This window comes from Lepidochelys kempii, chromosome 3 (genome assembly GCF_965140265.1).
Source record: "Lepidochelys kempii isolate rLepKem1 chromosome 3, rLepKem1.hap2, whole genome shotgun sequence".
Taxonomy (NCBI): Eukaryota; Metazoa; Chordata; order Testudines; family Cheloniidae; genus Lepidochelys; species Lepidochelys kempii.
The window spans coordinates 159,590,310-159,604,590 of record NC_133258.1 but is presented as its reverse complement, the minus strand read 5'-3'; the positions used below and the strand labels follow the sequence as shown (position 1 = coordinate 159,604,590).

The 14,281-nt window shown below is 41.2% G+C and overlaps 1 protein-coding gene and 1 long non-coding RNA gene across 5 annotated transcripts in view; both read right to left on the bottom strand.

Moving 5' to 3' along the window:
- Positions 1–14,281, bottom strand: part of SUSD4 (sushi domain containing 4) — a 197,286-nt gene that overhangs the window by 103,710 nt on the left and 79,295 nt on the right. The gene's annotated exons all lie outside the window — the stretch shown is intronic.
- On the bottom strand, positions 6,940–9,931 carry LOC140909464 (uncharacterized). Its single transcript, XR_012158226.1, has 3 exons — positions 9,504–9,931; positions 8,179–8,212; positions 6,940–7,287 (listed from the first exon to the last, which is right to left on the bottom strand). It is a non-coding gene; the product is annotated as an uncharacterized lncRNA (long non-coding RNA).

The following is a 14,281-nucleotide window of genomic DNA, read 5'->3' as shown; positions in this document are numbered from 1 at the left end:
TTGTATTAAGTTTATATATCGCTGTGGGCCAGGGATTATACACAACTCCATGGGGAGGGTCACCACAACTCCTCCAGAAATCAAAAACAAAGGGGTGATGACTAAAGTAAATCACTTAGGTTGCGCATACCTCCAGGAAGATATCACCCTTGGGGTGGTTCGCATATACCCGTTCAATTAGGTTTTCAGAGACCAATAGACAAAGAGAGAGCTTTTGACATCAAAAGGCTGCATCTGAACCAACTCAGGGTCCTCTTTCTGATCCTGCAAACGGACTGAACCTTCTGTCCAGTGGAAGCCCCAACACGTGCCCAAAGTTTGGAAATATTTTGGCTTACCAGGGCTCCACTAGACTGATGGGTGACTCCTGGTATGTTTTGTGTGTGTTCAAATCAGTCTATTTTTATTATGTTTTTTCTGTAATGCTTTTACCTTAAAATAAAGGTGCTTGCTTAGAAGGAGCTCTGTGGTCACTTGGAACTGCTGGCAATATACCGTTCATAGCCCTGAGAGAGAGAAAACAATGCACAAGCACTGGCCTTTAGGAACACTAGTTTGCTGAGGATGCCATAATGTAAGGCAGGGAGCTGTGAAGCCTTAACACCCCAGTCAGAAGGGAATGGGACAAAGGTTCCAGACAGATGCCAGCTGGAGACCTGACTAGGAACTCCTGGAGTGGACCAGGGAGAGGAAAATATAACTGTGGTTACCCTGAAACTGCGACATGTGCTGTTAACAGAGAGACACTCAGAAAGAGCCTCTTAGCACATCATATCCTTAATATGTCACAGTAGTCAGGTGGATGCAAAAAAAATGAAATCCTCCCACCAGAGTATTCTTTTTCTGTTTAGATGCCTCCTTGATACAAAAAAAAATTAGCTGCTGTCCGAGAATGTTAAAATCCCATTCTCTAGCCTGAGGACTGTTGGTAAAACCTGGGTAATAGAGTTTTTCTGCAGCTGCAGTCACACACAGACCCATGATATTATCTGTTTTTCCTTGCCAGCTGAATTCTTGTAAGCAGGCACGGTCCTGAAATTGACAAGATTCCTCCTCCCTGAAGAGCTGGGAGAGCAGAAGTCTTGTCAATTTTACTCCTCTGCCAGCTCAGGGGATCAGAGAAAGCAGGTAGACAGACCAACAATGTAACATGCACAAAAACATCCCTGACCCTATGTGCTGTTGGTAGATCACTTAGCAAAGGACCTAGAATTTTAACATTGCTGCAGTCACAGTCCTGAATAGCCTAAGAAGTTTTTTTCTGTATCATGGACACAGTAATATTAAAAAACAACAACTCTTTTTTACAGTAGGGAGCCATTTAGGGCCTGTAAACCCTGACAGGGTCCCTCTAATTCCTAAAACCTATCTAACAACTAAAGTCTCTCTGCAATAGACCATAATTCATAACCTTCCATGTTACAGGATAGGACTCGTGATAGGTCTCGAGTCCCCAGCTGACCTTTCAGTATACAGAAGCTGCAGTGATCTGCAAGGAGAGGATGCAAATAAGCCTCATTCCTACTGTGGCACTTTATTCTTGAGTCTGGAGGGCTCTCTACAAGAGAAAGGATTTACATTCAGGCGGCATTCAACCACCCACGGACCCTGGCATATTTAGCAAGAGGTACAGTGATTCAGCAGCAAAGAGGCAGCCCCCTCCAATGCACAGAAGATGGCTTAAAAATAATATAACTGCCTTGACTGTGTCTCCTAATGCTGATCAGCTCAAAGCTGCCACTTATGATGTTTGAAAACTGCCTGTGCAAGTGAAACTGTACATGTAAAAGATTACTTGGCACTCACTAGATATTAATACAAGACTGGAAGAAATTATTAAATTACCCCAAAGACAGAACACCATAGGGCAGATGGTTACTAAACAAAACAATACTCTTTACAGCACTTTGAAGGGGAATGGCGGAGGGAAAAAATTTAAGAGAATAAGTGTGGTGCAAGAGGCTCTACTGCACCACACTGCCCTGCGGTACTAATGGATGCAAGAGTGCTCAAACATTATCTGCAACCAATATGTTGACCCTGGAATAAAACAGACATCCATAATCAATGCTGAAGGAATGCAGGATTGTGCCTGGTATACTGGAGAAACGGTTCAAGAATAGTTCATCCTTCTGGGGAGCTTACCCTTGTGCGACTGTCAGTATGAGTTATCAGCCACTGTAAGTGCTAGCTGAGAAAGTTAAAACTGCCTGGAGCAAGCTTCAAGCTTCTTTGAAAAATGTCTGTCTTACTTTCTGTAAACTTGCGATTCCCTGTCTACACAGGGCACATTCTCCCCTTATTCCTCCTTCTCTGCCCCTTCTTCCTCCTTCTCTGCCCCTTCCTCCCTTTTTGACTCACATTAACCTTTCACTTGCAGCAGGATGAAACCCCATTATAGAGAACTAAGTATTGCTCAATGAGATTCTTGATCCATAGGTTTTCCTTATAAATTAAATTCAAATTAGACTTACACAAGGCTAAGTCTTTCCAGTAAAGGGGCTGTGCATACACGCTCTCAGAAAAACTAAAAAAAAAAAAAAAAAAAATCCGTTCCTTCACCTTCATGCACATGATGTAATCTTCTCATCAAATATGCTGCATGAGCTACTATCTCTGAAGCACAAAGACACAACACACTTGTATTCTGAATGAAGCTATTTTGCTTTGGTTATACTGTTATCAAGTATCTGAAGAGCATTTAGCAGCAACTTAGGCTATATCTACACTTAAACCACTACAGCGGCACACTACATTCACTACAGCAACAGGAGAGGGTTCTCCTATCACTGTAGTTAACCCACCTCTCTGAGAGGCGGTAGCTAGGTCAACAGAAGTCTTCTTCCGTCGACCTAACACTATCTACACAGGGGTTAGGCTGGCTTAACTACATTGTGCAGGGGTGTGGAATTTAAAACAAAAAACCCACCCTGAGTGATGTAGTGGGGTTGGTCTACCTGTTTGGTGTAGACCCTTGCTTTAGCTGCTTTCCCCTACACTTTCAGAGTTGATTATGGTTTTAGGTCTACTCAACAGGTAAAGGCCGTGTTAGTCTGTATTTGCAAAAAGAAAAGGAGTACTTGTGGCACCTTTGAGACTAACCAATTTTATTTGAGCATAAGCTTTTGTGAGCTACAGCTCACTTCATCGGATGCAGGTAAAGCTTGTTGTAAAATTAGTTGTAAAGTCACTCTGAGGTTAGAGAGATAAATCTCTATACGCTGCTTTGAGCACCTAAGACGTTTCATTTTTCTAATGAGATGTGAACTGTCAAAACTATTTGCCATATATATCTTCAGTAGTAAATTTGGCAGCTCTACAGCCTTCTGAACTGCCCTAGCCAAATGCAAGGTCCTTCAGAATGAAAGCAGGAAAGCTTCAGCCTAGGTCCTGGTGAACACCGAGGGAAAAACTGAACTTTGGGTTAAATTTGTAAAAATGCCTAAGTGACTCAGGAGCCGAAGATCTATTTTCAAAAGTCACATAGGCATTTAGGCTCCTAAGTCTTACTGAAAGTCAACATGACTTAGGTACTAAGGCCCAGATCCACACAGGAATTTAGGTGTTGCAATGCCAACAACTATTGCAGTATGTGGATTGGGCCTCACCGAAAAGATAAGTGGGGAAATGCTGTTCTTCACCTGCTTTGAGGATCCCACTGGGTGTCAGACATCCAGAACCTAGAGCAAGGCAGCATTTTGCATGCCCAGAGACAGAAATTTAGGAGGTGTCTAGGGAACTTTTACAGCAAAAATTGAGACACTGGCTGAGATCAGGCAGCAGCTCAGCAGGGGTTTTGTGGTCACAGTGGCATTTACTTAGGCAGCTAACTCCCTTTGTGGATCTGGTCCCAAGTGCACAGGTCAATGCTGAATAAAGTCACTTAGGGTATGTCTACACTGCAAAAAAACAAAACAAAACAAAAAAGAAAGAAACCATGGCAGCAAGTCTCAGAGACTGGGCCTACAGACTCAGGCTCATATTACAGCACCAAAAATAGCTATGTAGACTTTCTGGGCAGGCTCTGAAGCCTGAAAGGTCTACATGGCTATTTTTAGTGCAAGCCTGAGTCTTTAGGCCCAGGCGCCAAGGCTTGCTGCGATGAGGTTTTTGTTTTGGCAGTGTGGACATACCCACATGTACTTTTAAAATGTTAAACCTTTGATCTTTTTTCCAAGTCCAATATTTTCTCCACTGACTTTTGTTGATTTCTGCCATCATAGTGTAACAGCAACAGACCCCGGTTGTTGGCGGGATCGAACCTGGGGCCTCTGAAACTCAGTGTATGAGTCCCTATTGCATGAGCTAAAAGCCACATGTCTCTTAGCCAAGGCTGCAGCAGACTCATTAATCTCTAATTGGGCTAGATGCCACTAGAGGGGGACAGAGCACCATGCCAAGCTGGCATGGGTTACAATAGCTCCTCTTTAAAATGGAAACGAGAACTGCTTAAGACAGCTGCAGCAGCACGGGACTACTGGAACCTTTCCTCTGGCCTCTACATTGGCTTCTTATAGACTTCAAGATCTCAGTCCTTATCTTTAAAGAGCTCCATAGCCTGTGGCCGTGATATCTAGAACACCGACTGAAGCTTCAGGACAAAGACTATGGTTGACAACTTCGCTCCTCTGGCACAATGGAACTCTCTACAATAAGAGTAAAGCTCATTTGTGCGGGACACAGAACTTCCAGGGTGGACCGAGACTGTGGAATGAATTCCCAAAGGAACACAAACCTGCCAACTTTCGTTCCAAATGTGAGGCACATTTCTTAGACCTTGCCTTCTCTAATGAACACATGTAGCAACAGATATATTTATTAAACACTACCAAAACAAGACACTCCACACTCTCTAGGGAGAAGAGAAGAGAACAAACATGTGACAGATGTGTAGTCACACTGCTTAATGCACTACTGGAAGGAGTTCAGATACTATGGTGATGAGTGTGGTAGAAGAGCAGCAGCTGCAGCAGATGACACACAGAATGGATTTCCATCTTGAACGGTTCCTTCCATCCTTTCTTCCTTTGGCAATAGTCAGTATGGGACGGTTTAGACTTCTTAAATCCCTCAGAACTGCATCTTCCAACTTCACTCATGGTTGGCCCCATGCTCTACTTCCCTCAATCTCAGCTCCATAAATCTTCTGTAAAAGCATACCTTCTTCTGCACATTGGACATGACCCCCCCAATGCAGTCATCTTGATCTCAACTGATGCAAGATTGCAACTCACTGGGATCGTTTCAGTATCTCCCGATTTGTGACAAAATCAGTTGGTCAGTAGTCTCTCCAAGACAGACAGTATTATCCACATACTTGAGATCTTTAAAATTTCACACCCCATACTTTGGCCTCAATCAGTTTTGTCATCAGACAGTCTATTAAAATATTTAAAAAACATAGGTGACAACACATCCCTGGTGTACTCCTGATCCTACTGAAAACCAGTCGATAATACAACCGTTGACCCTTACGCAGCTGAAAGTACCATGGTACAGTTCCTCCCCTCCGCATACTAAGTCCTCAGACACCACACATTGGCCTAGCAGTATCCACAGTGCTGATAAATGCACAGACCCAAAAATCGGCAGTAAAGTCTATAAATGCAACGTTAACTTCCTTTTGTTGCTCTAAATGTTGTTCAATAACATTCCGCAAAAAGGTTTTTTTTTCCTCTCCTGCTGGTAATAGCTCACCTTACCTGATCACTCTCATTACAGCGTGTATGGTAACACTCATTGTTTCATGTTCTCTGTGTATATAAAATCCCTCTACTGTATTTTCCACTGCATGCATCCGATGAAGTGAGCTGTAGCTCACGAAAGCTTATGCTCATATAAATTGGTTAGTCTCTAAGGTGCCACAAGTACTCCTGTTCTTTTTGCGGATACAGACTAACACGGCTGCTACTCTGAAACCTGACAATATTTCAGTCGATTCAGTAGTATGGTATTTACAGTAATATCTGAGGCTGATAGCAGGGTTTATTCCCTTGTAACTTGCGCAAGCTGATTACTCTCCTTTTTGAAACAAGGGATGATGCAGCCCCTTTTCCAACCTTCTAGAATGTGACCAGTTTCCTCAAACTTTTAAGACAACTGTATGAAACCAGTTAACTAAATCTGGGCACCCATTCTTTAGCATTCTGATGAAATATGGTCATGACAAGATACTTTATCATCATTTCTTCTAATGTCACTGGAATGTTTTCTGCTGGGTTCATTTTTGGATTAAGTTGTAATTTTCAATCTTGGTGAGGGATCAGTTCATTAATTAAAAAAAAAATGCTCAGGCCAAAGCTCAAGTTGTGCATCGATAACCTGGTGGTATTCTCCATTTTTATCCTTAACTGGAGGAAGCCACAGAAATGGACATCTCAAACACACATTTCTGATCATGTCTTTCAGAGGCTTCCTCAATGCACTATGCCATACTATTCCACCATTGATTATGATTGTTCCAACAGGCCGCCTTGAGTGTGAAATTCCCCAGGGTACTATCTGGACAGATGGACAACTGTGTCACCTCAAATCACCAACCTGGGATGTCTTTTACACTGCTTCGCTGTGAAAGCAACTACTCCTGGTCCTGTTCTCACACAGCCACTAACATGCAAAGTCATTCCCTCCTGAACTGAAAGAGTGTTATACCTAACCACTCAAATTACATTACAGGGCAACACTAGCAAATTTCCAGTCTCAGACTTGTCCCCAGAAATGTGCGTCTTGCACTGCCCAGCTCTTTTATTCTGTGCAGTACACGCTCCTAGAAAGTCTGTCATTTCATTAATAGAAAATGATATGCACAAAACTTCCAAATGGATGTTCCAAAACACTACAATCCAAGCACACTAGTTTACATAAAACAAGTTTATTAACCACAGAAAGAAAGTTTTTACGTGATTACAAGTAAAGAGGCATTAAAGTCAGAATTGGTTTCAAAGAAAATAAAAGATAAAACACCACTAATATCTAACTTGGCAAACTAAATGAATTAAAAGCAAAGGTTTTTCTCACCACATGGTTTTTGCTGTCTTTACTGGCTGAAAGCCTCCCAGCAGGACCTCTCCCCCAGTTCAGGGTTTTTTTAGGTATTGTTGCTGCCGAGAGAGGAGAAGAGTGGAGGAGAACAGTAATCTGTGTTGAGTGTCCTTTATTCTTATACCTTTCTCTTCTCTTTAAGGATTGACCCCAGCTGGGGTACAGGTGACACAGCCAGTCTGTCACATGGGAAACCCCAACCGTTACATTGCCCAAAATGTAAATGTCTTGTTCACACTCTTCTTCCTGCCAAAGAATGACTATTTACCTAGGTGATAGTCTACTTGATTATGCTGACATCTGGCTGAGGTGCTGGCTAACCTTTTGTCCCCAAGGAACTTGTTTGGGCTGCTTTTCTAAACTTGGAGCATGTCTCAACAATGTCATACAGTATAATCTTATAACTTTATATACAATGTTGCTACACACATTTTACCAGGACAATAATGTTTAGTAGATTATGAGTTTTCAAATGATAGTTCACAAGGTGTACTTTGTACTTTATCGTTTTGTAAAAAGGGTGAACATAAGAGTACAGACACACTCAGTTAAGACATTTCTGTTACTCTATTGCCCATTTCCTTCTCTCTTCACTGACTTGACTCAGAACTTCCAATCCATTCTGAACTGCTCTTCTTCCCACCCCACGCACAGTACAAAAACTTGAACAGAATAGACTAGAATAATAATGGCTGTTCAAACTTCACTGGGAGAAGTAATGAGAATGCTAGTATGAATATTAACTTAAATGTATGTTAAATATAATGCAACTTGCCAGGGCTATGAGTGCTTTAGCAGACCACTAAAGTGCTTTCAGAACCAGTATAATTTTCCAAACTCTGGTCTTGGATCAGTGACCACAAAGAGAAAAAATTGACCCCGATCTATTTATTTTAGCATCATTACACAAATTTTGACCCCTGAAATTATTATTTGGAATAAACTTTCAAAATGGGAACTGAGAAAAGAAAGGATTCAACCTATTGCAATGTTTGCTATATTGCTACTGTAGGTACATTCCTGCCTCTGCTACTCCTACTTTGTTTTCAGGTACTACAGCAGCTCAAGTTTCTAAGTCTTGATCCTTGAGAACCATAAAAAGTACCTTTTGCAAAAAAATACCAACAGATCACCTACCAACTTCACTGAGCCATTCTTTCAAGGACTGACACTGTAATAAGAAAAAATTGAACAGCTATTAGTACATCCTGAAAAAGTTTGATTAAAGAGGGAGCTGTGGAGTTAAAAACATCAGTGGTGGCTGATCATCCTTAGGAAACAACAGCTGGTGTGGCAAGACAAGTAAAGCCCTCGGACCAACTGTCTTCTCTTTAGAGCTAAAAATAATAGTGACTCATGTCAGCACCAAACTGCTGCTGTTTAGCTTTACAAATCCTGGGCAATCAAGCCTAGATATGCAGAATCATTCCCTTACAAATATACAGTATGATAGTGAGAACATGAACATTTTTAAAAGAGGCATCTATTGACCCTTAGATTCAAATATCAGCGTCCAGGTATAGCATCTTGCCCACCAGATAAACCTGGTCTAAATGCCAACTTGAGTCAGGTAAGACAAACACGCCCAGACCTACTCACCACCTGGGAAGCAAAGCTACACCCGAACCTTTGGACGTTTTTATCACTAAGATAAATGTCCCATTTCACCTCCTGTGACAGAATCTGTCAGTCATTTATATTTCATGGCAAAGGAAACATTTGAAAAAGGTTTTAAAAAGAGGCCTGGATAATCTGGAGATAGCCAGACTAAATGATCTGAGAAATGCTATACCTGAGTTTGGTAGCTGAGCAGGCTGCATTAATACTAAGCATTGTTATAAGGACCTTACCCCATCCTCATACAATCTTCTGGGGAAGGTACCAACCCTAACTGTGTGTTTTATATTCAAATAACAGTTTTGGAAAATAACCTTGTGACCCCCCTGCAACTCCCTTTTGGGTCAGAACCTCCAATTTGAGAAATGCTGGTCTCCCCCATGAAATCGATACAGTATAGGGTAAAAGCACACAAAAGGCCAGATTTCACAGTTCGTATGACCGGGGTCCCGGGGAGCCAACTGAGGTCACTCAATTAGGGTAAACTGCAAAGAATGGGGCAGACAATCCCCAAAGCTGGTGGATATTCCAATACTTAGATTTACCACGCCAGCACAAAACAGCTTCTATAATACCTCACTAGTTACCCAGAAGCCAACAACCCAGCCTTAGGCCTCCACCCAGATACCCAAGTCAAATATGATGAGGATTATTGAAAATCCTATTCATCATATACAAGAGTTCTATCAATCCCAGAGGATCAGACACATTACCTCCCAGAATTAATGAATATTTCAAATTTTACCCAAATACACACTTACAGCCAATTCTTATTAACTAAACTAAAAATTATTAAAAAAAAAAAAAAGGAAAGAGTGTATTGGTTAAAAGATCAGTATACATACAGACACGAGTACAGTTCTTGAGATTTAGATTCATAGTATAGATGGTAAGCTTTGTAGTTGCAAAGAGTTCTTTCATAATTAGTCCATGGGTTATTGTCCAATGATCATATTCAGGATGTTCCAGCTTTGGACTGGAGATCTCAATCTTAGGCTTAAGCTTCCCCTGCATGAAGCAGATCTGAGATAAAAAGGATCAGGATCCCAGACATTCCTCCTTAACAGCTCAGAGTCCTTAGGCGAGCAATAGGCAATTATGGATACTTTGAACCAGACCTATTTCCTAAGCATCACCAGTAATTAGCGACACAAATTAACATAAGGCAATTTATCCATTAGGCAGTCTATCACAAACTTTAAAGAGACATATAGACAATGACATTATTTCACAAAAGATTCATCTAAATGTTAGTATTACCAAATACGTTTTGATCTTTGAATCAACAGCTATAATGACAGACAGGAACTGTCTGTTTACATGGCTAACATTTAACAAAATATGAGTACACACAGAAATTAGAGGTGATACTAATTGGAACAATATAGGTTTGCATTTCAAAGTTCTAGCCTATCTACCATAGAATGGTCCTAATTACCATTTCTATACTTTTCTATCAGGTCTCTAAAGGTTGAATCTGGGTCATTTATCCTGCTTAACCCTTTCTGGCGATGCGTCACACTTTGTATAAGAATCATTGCAATTATACAACAGTGGTAGCAACAATAATTTGCATGGTCATATTTTAATTAGATAACTTCACAGTCCATGATGCGTTTTTCCATGACCATGAATTTGGTAAGGCCCTACCTATACCTAAGGCTATGGCTACACTACAGCTGAAGTGTGAATTAGCCTCCCCCCAGCAACATAATTTATGCCAATTTAAGCACTGGTGTGACAGCGCTATGTCGGTGGGAGAGCTTTTCCTGCCAACATACCTACTGTCGCTCAGGGGGACTGGATTAATTAAGCTGACGGGAGAGCTCTCTCCCATCAGCTTAGAACAGCTACATTAGAGAGCTTACAGCTAAATGAAGAGGAGCCGGCTTCTATGGGATTTTGCAAACTACTGAAATGAGGTATGTTATGCAGTTTCTTTTATTTTCATCTATTTTAAATGACATTTTAATCCTATTTTCTATTTTTAATAAATCTTGTTTCCAATAAAACTTCTACTATGTGAGTGTTTCACACAAGCTGCCTCTAAAAGGCAGAAAAGGTCTTCAGTCTCTAAGGGAAGCAAAGAAGGCAAAAAGGAGTTTCTGGAACCTAATCCCCCAATAAGGTGTGCTGCAAAGGAGTAGGATAGGGTGCCCAAGGGGAGAAGTGTAAGAACCCAAAGATGATTTCACTTACATTTAAAAATAACTGGCTAGGCTTGGGGCCAACCTTCCCAGTGAAGTTCCTCTCTCATCTTTTAGTCCTTCCACAGTGCCAGGCAGGTTTATTCAAGGAAGACAAAACAGACTGGAAGATTTCATTCTGCTACACAGGAGCAGTTCTTCAAGTTGCAAAAACAATGCTACAAAAGTCAGGGATTTACCAGATTGAGATAGGGAAGTGGAGTCAAAATAATATGCTCAGAAAGACAGCTTTAACATCACCTTATGAAGTGGGGAAGCAAGTAAATCTCTGTCTACTCTGATCAGACTGCTGAGGAATGGTATCCCTGAATCACAATCTCATTGTTTGGCTTATTATATAAATACTTCACATAGCGCCAACTCTTGTGCAATTTGGATAAGGTCTGACACTTAGAATGAAGTCTTTTGAGTGCTATCTGGTAGTCTTCGCAGACAGCACATAAGATCCAAATTTGCCCTTGCAGCCCTCAGCTATGATAGTAGTTCTCGTAATCCTAGGCTTCTCAACCAGAGGGGAGGTCACTGTGATGCAAGCCATTGAGAGTGAGGAAAGAACACTTGCAGGGGAATGGAAAGATGATCAGTAGGAAAATCCCCAAACCCTATTCCAAAAATTAATTTAAAAAAAGTGACAAAAACCAACGTATAGTTTTCAGTTTAACATATACAACATGGGGCCATTTACTGAAGGGTTACTAAATCTACGAAGTTGTGGTTCAGCTGCCTGAAATGTTTTAGTTTTGCATTTCAAAAGAAATATTGTGACCACATGATCACCAGAATAAAAAGCTACAAAAAATACCACTACATATCGAACAAAAGCTTTTTATAATGTGCCTTGTTTGCTACAGTGGCAAGGTTATTTTTTCTCCCCATCCAATCAACTTCAGAAATTAAGTTGAGAATAACGAACCTATACAATTACTACAAACATCAGATGGTAGACTGCTTGGTGACATCTAGTACCTACTGCTTTAAAGTTTCTTTGGCATAATAAGATCATGCTTTAGACCATATTTAGAACAATGTCGTAAAAAAATGAAGACTTTTTAAAGCACATTTCTAAGAGAATATGATTCTCAGATCTGAGATGCTAATGTACCATGGGAAAAAAAATAGTTAATATAATCCAGAGCTAATTTATAATATTATATAGTAAACAGCGTGCTCTTGACTTAATTTTTTACACTGTATTAATACTGAACAGTGATTTTACTATCTTTTATAAACCATATATTTTAAATAACTTTTTACCTTCATTTATTGGTTGATACCCTTACCGACCAAGGCTGACTGATGATATTTTTGAACACCATGGATTTACTTGTTCTATCCAGAGGATTTTCCAGAGAATCCATTAGGGGAATTGAGTAAAACTTTCACACACAGAGAACCTGGATTTGGAAACTGCATGGATCAATAGCATCCAAAACAGATTTCACATCAAATCAAGTCTCTGTAAATAGGTATTTTTCAGCCTATTTGTGACATCCCTCTTCCCCCACCCCCCCAATGAGCCCAATTTATCTGATCTATTTCTCTTTCATTTGGAATCTATTTGAGGAAATAAAGTGCTGTGTATTACATAAAAATTAAATGGATATGCCAAGCCCAGTGCTCCTCTCCATCACCCACACAGACAGCACTCCAATAGAAACGTTGAACACAATGCCCATCCCTCACCGCTCTGCTGCTCTCCTCTTTTTCTTCCTCCCTAGCCTTACTAAAGCAGCTTAATTTACTTGAAGATAACCTTGAAATGACTGCTAATGAGAACAGCAAATTTTTTCCAACTCCCACATTGTTTATTATTTTACTTTCATGGCAAGTGCGCATGCATGCATGTGCACATAAGATTAAGACTAACGTGCACGCACATGTACGTAAAATATGTGTATGTAATTATTAGTCTCTCTCTTTCTCCACATCCGTCTCCTCATCTGTGTGCCCACTTATTTAGTTTCTTCCTCCTAAATCCTTCACAGTTAGTACAAAGCAGCATGTCCGGTGATAAAGAGCCCAGCTCCTCTGAGGTGCTGAATGTGACAGACTGGGGGTGGGGGGTACGTCTGTGTGTCAAACCATAAACTTTCCATTTTGTTTTGTGAATGCCATTGTCAACTGTAACCTTCATTGTGACTCTCACTTTTGATTGTACTAGGGTGACCAGACAGCAAATGTAAAAAATCGGGACGGGGTGGGGGGTAATAGGCGCCTATATAAGAAAAAGACCCAAAAATCGGGACATCTGGTCACCCTAAATTGTACTCACCATGCTGGAATAAGATATCCAGTTTATATTCAAAAATCAGCGTGGCCCTGACACAGCCAGTCTCTTCTGAACAGTGTCCTGCTCATGAAGGGGTGTGGGACACTTTGGAGAGAACTAACAGTGAGAAAGCCATCAAGGATCATTAATGGTGACTGACTCTTCTCTTCTGGAACCATGGGTTTTCTACTGGTAGGGCCACTGATTTTTGAATGACTCCTTGCCATGAAGTGCTGTACTCTGGAATTTCCCCAGCTGAAGCACATGGGAAAAAGCGTGACAGACTGTTTTAAAAGGTGAGTGTTTCTCTGAGCAGGGAGCCAGATCACAGATACATGCAAGAAGGCCAGGCTAAGGAGAGAGAAGGCTGGTGGAAGGGCCATCTAGCCTATGAACCCATACCAAACCCAGGACTCACAAGAGTGGCAAGATCACACTAAAGGGGCTGCATACTCAGGATTGTGTGGTTTTCCAAAGATTTGTAACTATCAAGTGTTTCAAGAAAAAAAGTACCTGTGATTTTAAGCAATTCCCTTGCTAAGTCTGCGTTCCATGTGCCTGCCATTGTTGTCCCTGAAAGGGTTAATCGAGAAGCTCAGAGTGCCCAGACCCAGAGTCAGGTGGACTCCGAGGGAGCGTGCATAAGCTACCATGGGCTCAGGAGGGCTGGTTCCAAGGTTTAAGGTAGCCAGCACAGCAGAGCACCATATCTCAAGAAAGGGGTACAGATGTGAGGTCTACACCTGGGAGCATGCCATAGCGTATGTCTACACTGCAATAAAACACCTGTGGCTAGCCCATGTCCGCTGACTGGCTCGCAAGGGCTCAGCCTGGGGCAAGGGGTGTGATAAAATTGCAGTGTAGACATTTGGTGTCCTTCCAGAGGGGGAGTGGGCAAGTTTCTGACACTGAGCACCTTCTGAGAGGTACTGAGAGCCCTCAACAGGAGGGATAGATGCTGAAAATTTTGCAAGATAAGGGCAATAGCCTGTGCATTCCTACATTTACTGTTTCCCCATAATGATAGTCATTATTTTGTTGTATTTCCCCTTGTGTTCTCATGTTACCATCTTTAAGGTTAAAGCAGCAATTAGTTCCAATTAAGCTATTTTAAAATGCACTCATAATTCCAATTTATGTGCAACCA